This window comes from Macrobrachium nipponense, chromosome 17 (genome assembly GCF_015104395.2).
Source record: "Macrobrachium nipponense isolate FS-2020 chromosome 17, ASM1510439v2, whole genome shotgun sequence".
NCBI lineage: Eukaryota > Metazoa > Arthropoda > Malacostraca > Decapoda > Palaemonidae > Macrobrachium > Macrobrachium nipponense.
This window is the reverse complement of record NC_087210.1, coordinates 14,343,337-14,355,836: the sequence shown is the minus strand read 5'-3', so window position 1 is coordinate 14,355,836 and position 12,500 is coordinate 14,343,337.

Sequence of the window (12,500 nt, the reverse complement as noted above, 5' to 3'; positions counted from 1 at the left end):
TGTTTTTTTCCATCTGTCCATCCGCCTGTGGTGGTCGCGCATGGTAACACTGCGTCCCGGGCTTTAAATAGTTACGCTTTGTCTAAGTTTTAGGTAAATAAAAGGCTATCTGAGTGTACATTTGCAACTGAAATGTGTTTTAATAATTTACTGTATGTGAATTACACCGTTAATATTCGAGATAGGATATTATTTAAAGCCCGGGACGCAGTGTTACCATGCGCAAACACCACAGGCGGATGGACAGATGGAAAACAACAGAGTATAGTGTCAACAAATTTACATTCAGAATGATTCAGAAAGTACTAAAGTTTGCTCATTCATGCTTGAACTTAAATTCTCTCCGCTACTTAAGAATGCTCAAAACACTGCTTGAAATGATCATGAAGTGGCGCTCAGATAAGACAAAAAATTACAAAGAAACCAGCATAAACAATCAAAAAGCACAAATGAAAATCTGTGATGAATCTTATTGTGTAGAAGTAGGAGGGAACCAAAGTCTTAGTCGGGTGTAAATTTAAAAATTAAAAGCTAGTTTAGTTCAGGATACCGACGACAAGACAGTGAAAAGAGAAGTCAATCTACAACTATGAGAAAGTATCACTATACGTACATTATGGGAACCTGTGGCCACGGAAATAAATTGTAGCAGTGAGCGCTGATTTACCTTCCACTGCAATACTTTGGTTTCTATGTACATGTTTTTCTTCTTCATTCACAGTTGCTTCTGTCTTTTAGTCTTATTCCTTCCTCCTCCCTTGTCGTCCGCTTTCTTTAAGTCTTTATTTTTCTTACTCTCTTCTCTTCCAATATAAATCTTCTCCATCCAACTTATTTTCTTCTTCATCTTTCTCTTCCATTTTCCATCGGTATTGCTACTTCAAATTCCTCTTTACTCCTTCCTCCATCATTTTCTTACGTCATCTTCATTAAACATTAGACTTGGCTATTATGTTTTGACATGCGAACGAGAGAGAGAGAGAGAGAGAGAGAGAGAGAGAGAGAGAGAGAGAGAGAGAGAGAGGATTATAAAGGGAGAATAACTCGTCCCCAGATCTACATTCAACAACTCTTAGACACAGAGGTTTCTGCAAAATGATCAAAGGAACATCCGGGAGACTCTCTCTCTCTCTCTCTCTCTCTCCACAGGCGAAAGAAGAAAGAAGATATGAAAAGCAATAAGTTATAAGCCGCATTTCAGGGTAACATGTTTCTGCGTAACTTTATTTTTCGGAGCGGGAATTCTCAGCGACTGACCGGACGCTTCCCGAGTGCCAATACGTTTGCGGCATTCCATGTCCTGCTCTTCTGTTTTTGGGCGATGAATAGAATCCAGGGAGACGTTCTCAAAAGTCAGAGGGTTTGAGTCTTATGCGTATGCATGACGACAAGCCAGCCAATTTGCTGCTTGGGCGTTCTTGCTTGAATTTCACGCTGCTATGATGGCATGTTGGTCGGAACGCTACCTGAGAGAGAATACGAGCTTGGGTTCGAAACCCGAATTTATTAAATTCTTTAAGCTACGTTGTTATGAGATTTTCTTTACATAAAGCATTCTAAGGTTCTGCGTTTTCCAATCGTAAATGCACGCTCCAGTGGAATTTCTGCATATATTTACTCTGTCCTCACTGTGTTGTTTACTTTATACATATAAGCTTTTTGTGTTCACGACGGCCAATTCCGTTTTTTTTATAGCCCTTGTTTTGGAAATAAATATGTTTAATAGAAATACCTTTGCACAAAATGTTCTTGAAGTGGATACATCTTTTGCAACGTAGTTAATCAAATGCTATAAAAAAATATTTTGTACACTTTATTATAAAAAACAATATTTTGTACACTTTATTATTAAAAAACAATATTTTGGACGCTTTATTGTGAAAATGCAATATTTTGTACGCTGTGTTATAAAAATACAATATTGCTTTATATAATTATTAAAGCATTATTGTTTTGTACCGGATAATTGTTTTTCCCCTTTAATACATCATATGCATATAGTATTTGGAATTAAGACTGCCATCGTAATATCCATTATATTTCATTCATTATCCCTATCTCTTAGGAATGATGGCTCCACAATGTGACTTCCTTCCTATGTACTGTCTTACTGCCTCTACACCAAACGTCACTTTTCAGTCATCGCTGATACTTGTGGCTGTTCCAGGGTCCTCCACCACATTATGCTTCATTCTGCTTAAGATTTTGCAAATGCCTGATTCAGGTCGTTTATTTATTAAGATTAATGAGAAAACTCTGAAATGTTATTGGAATGGCCAAGCACTGGGACCTATGAGGTCATTGAGCGCTGGAAAGGAAATTAGGAGCAGGTAAGTTTTAAAAGTGCAACAAAACGAACAACCTCAATTATTTCATAGCTGCCACTATGAAATAATTGTTAGGATAGGGTGGATAGCAAGATACAAGAAAGATAATATGAATGGAGGTACAGTAAAAGGAACGAGAGGGGTTGCAGCTAAGGGCCGAAGGGATGGTGCAAAGAACCTTAAGTAATGCCTACAGTGCACCCAGTGAGGTGCACTGACAGCACTACCCTCTCCTACGGGGCTGAAATGTTATTGGATTGGGAACAGGGACCAGCTTAATTATATGAGTGATATCAACCTGTCTGATGGTTTGAAGAGAAGAAAGCTTCATTTCTTTGCATTCTCTTCGTTTGTTGTTTGTGGGATATCTGTGTAAATGAGTTGCTCGATAAAAAAAGTCGAATTGCCGGGACTTTTTTTTGAGATGCTAAAGTTAAGTATATTAAACTCGCCGAAATATATATCAATAGACAGCCGTGAACTATATTCGAATATGGATACTAAGGAAATCGATGTAAATTTTTTACCTTTTGCTTTTGGGAAGGGGATATTAATACACGGTTAAAATATCTTTTAACTAAAAATTTTATATATATTATCTAAACAGGGAATTACACTATATTCCATTAACATTCGATTTATGATTGACTCAGAGAGTTTTATTTTGTTTTAATATTTCTGTGCAAATCATCGCTATTATATATATATATATATATATATATATATATATATATATATATATATATATATATATATATATATATATATATATATATATTGTAACATAAAAAATAAAATCTCTCTCTATGGTAAGGATTTACGAGGAGAATATAACAGGAAACAGTGACAACCCACTATAACTTAAAATGTACTTTAATAACAACTAGTAAGGAAATTAAAGTCACAAAACAGCAACAATTAAAACAAATTACAGACGCATTTCACACAAAAGCAAAGACTCACCATACAGCACTTCATCAAGACTACTCATCACTAATCACTGCATTTATTTTACAGTATAATACCCAAGTCACAAAGCTTTACATCAACACAACATATAATTCACTGTAACATCAAAAAGTTAGTGGCAACCAACGTTACATCACACAAGAAAACGTCCAATGGATAAACAATACATTACCATATATTCCTCAAAACTTGATACACTATTATAATCACTTGTTTGTTTCAGCTCCAACGAAAATCGTCGTTTTTGGGCCTTTATATACCAGACTCACGCTAGACATCCATGGACCAAATATCATTGTTTCGGTACATTATCCTTGGCGACTACCGCCTACGCCAAGCGCTACTGCCATCTGTTGTCTAGTGTACACACTTTTTTCTATGCAAATATCAATTTTCAACCTTTTCTGCAATTTTACATTCAATAAATCAATATTCCTTTACATTCCCCCCCTTTTAACTCAGCGGCTCTCTCCTCAGTCCATTCTGAATTTTCACTCTTACAGTCATAAACATTAGCTACTTCCATTTAGCAACTGTCGGAGAACTGCCACGTCGTTGGTAACAAGCACTTTCCTTTAAATAATCAACAGATCTAGAGAGAATCTGCAATGACATTTTCTTTGCCTGCTATATGGTGAATATTTAGTTTGAATGGTTGCAAAAATAAAGACCATCTTAAAATTCTCTTATTGTTGTGCTTACATTTATAATAAAGGTTAAAGGGTTATTATCAGTATATACGCTATTTCAAAGTTACTGTTAAGCAAGTATATCTCAAAGTGCATTAAACTCAAAATTACTTAAAGCTTTCTTTTTCAACAATACTGTAATTTAACTGGTGGCTATTATACTTCTTTGAAAAGTAAGATACAGGGTGTAAAACACCATTATGTTCCTGTAATAATACACTGCCAGCTCCTACTTCACTGGAGTCTACCTGTAACTTGAATGGTAGATTAAAGTCTGGGGATTTCAGTACTGGCATAGACATTAACATGAGCTTAAGTTTATTGAAGGCATCATCACATTCCTTTGACCACACAAACTTCACATCCTTTTCAGCAACTCTGTTAATGGGTAGGCTACATCTGAAAAGTTCTTACAAAATTTCCTGTAATACCCCACTGTTCCCAAAAATTTCATCACTCCACGTTTAGATGTAGGGAGGGTCCAAATTCTTTATGACCTTAATATAGGCATCAACAGGTTTCACTTGGCCACTTCCTATTTCATGTCCTAAATATTGAACAGTAGTTTTTCCAAATTCACATTTGGCAAGGTTTATCGTAACATTAAATTCTAATAACCTCTTAAAAACATCATATACTTTTTTAATGTGATCTTCCCAGGTTTCTCCAACAATAATAATGTCCATCTTAAATAAACAAATACACCTTCGAAAATCCTTCAAGATATAATTCATCTGACGTTGGAATGTCAGAGGTGCATTACATAAACCAAATGGCATTACCTTATAATTATAAAGTCCATGGGGTGTAACAAATGCAGCAATATCCCTGCTGTTTTTGTCTAACTCAATTTGATAGTATCCTTTCAATAAATCAATTTTACTTAAAAAAGGAAACTTTGCTACATTATCAATTATATCTTCTACTCTGGGTCTATGAGGATATGAATCTTTTTATAGTTACATTATTTACCTTTCGATAGTCTGTACACATTCTTGCACTTCCGTCAGGTTTGTCAACTAGAATACATGGGCTAGCCCATTCACTATGGTCTTTCCTCTGCTAGTCCGTGTTTTCAGTAAATAAGCAACTTCGGTCTTTAACTGTTGTTGTTGCCTCGGCGACATTCTGTATGGACGCTGACTTATTGGAGTCTCTTCTCACAACCTGATTTTATGTTGTACTCCTTTTATCCTTTTAGGATGGTCTGAAAATAGATCTGAAAAGTTTTGAATTAGCACTTTAAAATCATGCTGCTGTTCATCAGATAAATGAATACATAACTTCCTAAATTTTTCATCATCACTCAAATAATTCGTATTTTTTTAGAATCTAAGTTCAATTTCTTCTTCAACGTCTTTTTCATCATCCTCTTTTGCAATTGACAACACTCCACTGGATTCGTTATACTTCTTTAATTTGTTAATATGGAAAGTTTTAACTTTCCTCCGTCCTGTAGGAAATTGAATTCGATAATTAACATCACTTACTTTTTCCTTCACCGTGCAAGGTCCTATATACTTACCAGCTGTAGGGAGATACACTAGAACCTTATCTCCTATGTCGAGTTCAAGTTTTGCAGCCTTTTTGTCGTAATTTCTTTCATCTCTTCTTGTACTACTTTAAGATTCTCATGTGCTACTTTCCATATTTTCTTTCTTTATTTTTTCCTTCATTTCTTGTAACGTGCTAGAATCCTTCTCATCTGAAATCACTGATTTCTTTATCACTCCATGGGTGACCTTACCTGATGGACATATACTAACTGAAAAGGAGAATAACCCAACGATGAATGTACGCTATCACGAACGGCAAATAGCAACATTGGTATGTAGACATCCCATTCCTTTTCATTTTCACAACAGTACGTGCGAAGCATGGTTTTGAAGGTTCGATGAAATCGTTCGACCACTCCTTGGCTCTGTGGGTGATAAGGAGACGATAAACAATGCTTAATATTCTGAACAGCTAAAAAATGAGGTAAACTTTCTAGACGTAAAGTTGGTTCCTTGGTCGTTTGAACTTCTTTTGGCAAACCTACCAGCGAGAAGAACTTGTTAAGCGCTTCAATTATCTTATCAGCACTCACTGTTCTTAAAGGAATAGCCTCTGGAAATCTGGTAGCACTACACATAATTGTCAGCAAATACTCGTTACCTTTGCTAGACCTTAGGCAGAGGTCCTACACAATCCAAAACCAGTTTCTCAAAGGGTTCTCCTGAACTTCAATGGGTTGCAATGGCATCACCTTAGGGTCATGTTGAGCTTTACCTACTTTTTGACATAAATCACAATTTTTACAATATTCACTACAATCTTTCCGCATCTTTAGGGCAAAAAAAATACCTTAATAATTTCTCATAAAGTTTTGTTTATACCTAAATGACCAGAATAACTACAGTCATGAGCAATACCTAGAACAAAATTCCTATAACTACTTGGAATGACCACTTGTTCTACAACAAATCATTAACATTTCTACTCGTGAACTTCCTCATTAGGATTCCATCCTTTAAAAAGTAACACTTGCCTTCCTTCTCGATATCATTTATATCAACAAGGGCATTATCTCTTATTACCTTCAAATTATCATCTTCAATTTGAGATTTAACAAATTCTTCCTTATTAACTTTCAGCATTCGCAAAGGAGTACTGACTTTACTTACTTGTAGTGTTTCCGGACTATCTTTAAACAAGTTTTGTAAATCCAAACCGTCGTCATCATTTACCTTTCCTTCGGCACTCTTACTTCTTGTAGTAACTGCACAAGCAGGAAATAAGTTTTGGAAATGTACATTCAACTTCTGTAATAAATGAAGAATTAAAGGGTTTATCTGTCAAAAAATTGGATTACTGCTACCAAAAACTTTGTCTCCACATACATCATTTCCAAGAATTAACTCTACTCCTGACACTGGGATTTCTCTCACCAAAGCAATTTTAACATATCCCGAAATTAACGGAGTTTCTAACCTTACTTCTACTAATGGAGCTGAAAACTCAGGTCCAAACCCACGCAGAAGTACATACTCTCCAGTATCCTTCCACTGGTCATACATATTTCTTATCATTACAGACTGTACCGCTCCGGTATCTCTTAACCACCTTACTTTCCTTTTTTCAACACAAGGGAGGTGTAACCAACCATCTCCCATAAAAGGGTCATACAATTCAGTACCTTTGGATGTGGACTTCTCTTCAGGTAATCTCACTCCATTTCCTTTTACAATATTCTCATACAACCAACATTACTAACATTTTGAACATCATTGTTACCTATTTTGTAACTATATTCTCATCAACATCACATATATTATTACTGTCGATGCTATCGTTACAATACCTCTTACCTGGCCTAAGGGGAGAAGCAAACAAACAAGGATCTCTGTCACCACATGCTTGTGGTTGATTCAACAATGCAATGGTATTTTCAGGTTTATGATCATCCTTAAATGTACAGGTTTATCTTTAACTTTATTTACCACTTGAATTGGACGGTTTATTGTGCGATGTGGACAACTCCTACAGATGTGTCCTGGTTTTGCCACAACTGAAACATACAAAATCTCTAAAATTTTCGCCTATATTTTGGTAACTAGGTGTAAACTGATCATTTACACTGTATCCTGCTTTTCCAGCACTAACACTAGGACCAGACTATATTGACTTGCCCCTCTACTACCTCTATTAAAGGATTTATTATAGACTCCACGAGATGATACCTGTGAACTCGTAGTCTTACCTTGTGCCTTGTAATTTGCTGCTCCTTCCCAAACTCTGGCTCCTTCCAATTTTAGGAGTGGACGTCAGTATTATATAGCTTATGGGTCAATGCATAATTATCAGACAATCTAGTGGCTTCATCCACATTATCTACATCACGTTCATCCAGATGTTTTAATAATGGATTAATACCATCCTTGAACTGCTCAAGCAAGATAAGTTCCTGAAGTTTACCGTAAATCACCATTAACTTCTCGGGCATTCATCCCACCTATCATACCACAGGCGTTGTTCCCGTGCATACTCCATATGAGTACGACTGTCTCTTTTTATCCAGCTTCTGAACTTCTCTCTATACCTCTCTGGCACCCATTCATAAGCTTTCAAAACTTCGGATTTAACTCTCTCATAATCCTTAGAATCATCTAAAGATAAGGCAGCAAATACTTCCCTAGCCTTTCCTCGAAAGGAGGTTTGTTAACCCCAACGTGCTCCATGACGTTCTCGGCCATTCACGCTGTTCTGCCACTTTCTCAAATTGTAAAAAAAATTCATCCACTTCATTTTCAACAAAAATTGGTACACTTTTTACTGCATTGTCTATTCTAAAAGATTTTGGTATTTCTCTGGACTTTTCTTCTACTTCAAGTTTCTTCATCTCTAGCTCTATCCTCTTTTGCTCAACTTCAATCTTCTTTTGCTCAACCTCTTTCTCAGCTTCTATCTTCCTAACCTTTTCAGCTCTCTCATTTTCTAACTTCTTTAGTTCAACAGCTTTCTCATTCTCTAATCTAACTATTTGCAAATGAATCTGCATCTGCTCAACACTCATCCCTTCATAAAAAAGTTTGGACTTTTTTGGTTTAACCTTGCGTGACTTGGTTTTTTCACGTACGGCTTTGGCACCTTCCTCTTCACTTGCACTACCCTCTGTATTATTCTCACTTGCGCTTTGCTGGCTATCAGTTTCTTGCCCTTCCCAACTCATTAGTAACAACCCTTCCTTATCAGACAAAAATGCCTAAAGTCATTAGCGCCTCACTTACTTTATTTGAGATTTCTTGCTTCCTTGCAGATTCTGATACTTCTACATTATAGTACCTAGCTAGAACAATCCAGTCTATTTTAGTTATACCTTCTAACTTTTCACCACTAGGACTACGTATGAAATCTTTCAAAGCAAACATCTTTAATAACCTGCTCAAAATAACACAGCAAGACAAATATAGCACTAAACACTATCACAACTCTCCCCCCTCTCTAAAGTACATGGAAGTACTGAAAAGCAATTAACAGTAGGGAATACGTCAAGTTATGGTCGAATACGCTCGACATGAATAAAGCAACAATTAATAAGGATACGTTCGGGTTTCGTTCGATAGAATGAGTAAACATTGAGTATGGATATGTTCGAGTTTCGTTCGATAGAATGAGCAAAAACTGAGTAGGGATACGTTCGGGTTTCGTTCGACAGGATGAGCAAAGAATGAGTAGGGATACGTTCGGGTTTCGTTCGACCAGGATGAGCAAAGATAGAGTAGGGATACGTTCGGGTTTCGTTCGACAGGATGAGCAAAGAATAGAGTAGGATACGTTCGGGTTTCGTTCGAACAGGCCCCCCCATGTAACATAAAAAAAAAATCTCTCTCTATGGTAAGGATTTACGAGGAGAATATATCAGGAAACAGTGACAACCCACTAACTTAAAATGTACTTTAATAACAATTAGTAAGGAAATTAAAGTCACAAACAGACATTAAACAAATTACGGACGCATTTCACAAAAGCAAAGACTCGCCATACAGCACTTCATCAAGACTACACATCACTAATCACTGCATTTTACAGTATAATACCCAAGTCACAAAGCTTACATCAACACAACATATAATTCACTGTAACCACATCAAAAAGTTAGTGGCAACCAACGTTACATCACACATTAAGAAAACGTCCAAAATGGATAAACAATACATTACCATATATTCCTCAAAACTTGATACAGTATTATAATCACTTGTTTGTTTCAGCTCCAATGAAAATCGTCGTTTTGGGCCTTTATATACCAGACTCACGCTAGACATCCATGTACCAAATATCATTGTTTCGGTACATTATCCTTGGCGACTACCGCCTACGTCAAGCGCTACTGCCATCTGTTGTCTAGTGTACACACTTTTTTTCTATGCAAATATCAATTTTTCAACCTTTTCTGCAATTTTACATTCAATAAATCAATATTCCTTTACAATATATATATATATATATATATATATATATATATATATATATATATATATATATATATATATATATATATATATATATATATATATATATTCAAGTAATCAAAGTCCACAATTATGTAAAATGTGTATTAAAAATACATAAAAAACGGGAGCTTTCGTCTACTTGATCAGTAGACCTCATCAGCCGTACTGATTTTCCTTTTCAATAATTATATACAAAAAAGTTACGAAGGACAGTGGCAGGAACTCTGAAACGTCATCCAAAGGGAGTGATAACCACCAAAACAAACTCTCTTAATTATGTTATTCCCTCGTTCAAATGTCTGGCCAAAAGACGAGCCGATCGTCGTGGTTGAACTACCTCCTCTGTGTGTTCGGTTGTTCCCTCGTCCAAAACTTCTGCATCGGCACCTGCAATGGGGGTTCTTCCTTCCAATGCCTGGGCAGGAGAAAGAGAGACAACCTGGGCAGTAGGAGTGGTGCAAACAACGTCTGTTCTAATATTTACAGTTTTAAGAACCAAATAATTTAAAAAAGCATCCTCTTGGGTAAATGATTTGTTAAAATCAAACACGTTTAAAATATTAATAATAGACCCCTTCAACTACTCTGCGTCTACTTGCGTTATTATCTTTGTAATTACTCTCGCTCCTTCCCAGTCAATTACATGCCCTAACTCTAACGTATGTCTGGCAACTGAACTATATTTCGATCCCAACCTACATGATCGCTTATGTTCCTCTAATCTTATACCTATCCCCTGCCCAGATTCCCCATAATAACCCTTATTGCAATCTTTACACGGTACCACATAAACTCCAACGTCATCTTTCCTTTCTTTTTCATGATTCCTAATCAACTTTGATTTTAAACGAGGTAGTATACCTAAAAGCTAAATCCAACCTATTTTCCCTATTCTGTTTTAATAAATGTTGCACCCTTTCCAAACTATGATGATAAGGAAGCGGAATACACTGACTACTTCTGAATTCGTATTTCCCGGTCGGTGGATTATAAAGTTTTTTTCTAGCCTTAGGTAAACGCTTGGTCAATAAAATATTTTGGGTATCCCAGTCTCGTGAAAACCTCTCTTATATGTTTCATTTCCTTGTCTATGTACTGTGGATCACCAAATCCGAAGCCCTCTCGTTACTATGTTGACGATTACATTAGACTTTATACGTTGGCTATGGTATGAATAAAAATGAATGTACATTTCTGCATTGGTGTCTTTTCTGTATACACTAAATGTAAAGTTAAAAGTAACAGGGTCATGGTGAACCAGAACGTCCAGAAATGGCAAATTATTGTCGACCTCAAATTCAACTGAAAAGTTAATGGATGGCATCAAGTTATTAACAAATTCTAAAAAAACGATTAAACTGAATAACACTACCTTTATAAATCAAAAAGATATCGTCAACAAATCTGACCCATAGAAAAGGTCTTAATGTCCTCAGGACAACGGCTAACTAAATCAGCTTCAAACAATTCCATGCACAGATTAGCCAATACAGGAGATAATGGTGACCCATAGCTATTCCGAAGTTTTGTCGGTAACCCTGCCCTCTGAAGCTAAATACAGTTGAACTAACACAAAGCTTAAAATTCAATCAAATCAATTAAAATGTCAACAGGAATTTGTGGATTAAAGTTACCCTCCCTTTCTTTTTCCTTGAGTTTGTTTAAAACGAAATCTAATGGGACATTTGTAAATAATGCATTAACGTCTAAACTAATCATTTTGCCTCGCAATGGCCTATATTCCGTATTCTCTCAATAAAATCTGATGAATGACGCAAATGAGAAGGGGAGAATTTTGACATTTTAATTGATTTGATTAAGCTTTGTGTTAGTTCAACTGTATTTAGCTTCAGAGGGCAGGGTTACGACGTTCCGAGGTTACGACGCTTTTTCTATTCATTGAAAAATCTGCCCTGGGTTACGACGTTTGTTCCGACGTTTCGACGCTGACGCTTCCGATGCTCCGAGTTAACGCTGCTTTTAAAAAACGCATACTATGATAAAAATCCTTTATAGTTTAGCACAGTATATTAATAAAAATAAGTTTCTGGTTAGATTACAACAAATATTTTGAGGTTTTGATGATTTCGACACTTTTTATGTTGTATTTTTTTTATTTTTGTTTTTTTAGTGACGCCTCATATGCGGAACTAGTTTCCGAGCGAATGAATACATACTAGCTTGCGATGCGCAAAGTTTACATAAAACAGTCCAAAAGCGCAAATAATGAAAAAATCATTGTTTGTTTCCAGTAATAATAACAAAACGAAGTTTCTGGTTAGATTACAACGCAAGTTCCAAGTATCCAAAGAGAGACGTTATCCAGTAATTTGATCAGAGAGAGAGAGAGAGAGAGAGAGAGAGAGAGAGAGAGAGAGAGAGATAGAGAGGAGTCTTCCGACACTCTGAGTTAAGGACAGAGAAGTGTTCGTTTCATTAAACGGCATCTGACTCATGCCAGTAAATGTTTGTTGATACTAATAATATAAGCCTATTTAAAGATATGTTTACTTTAATTA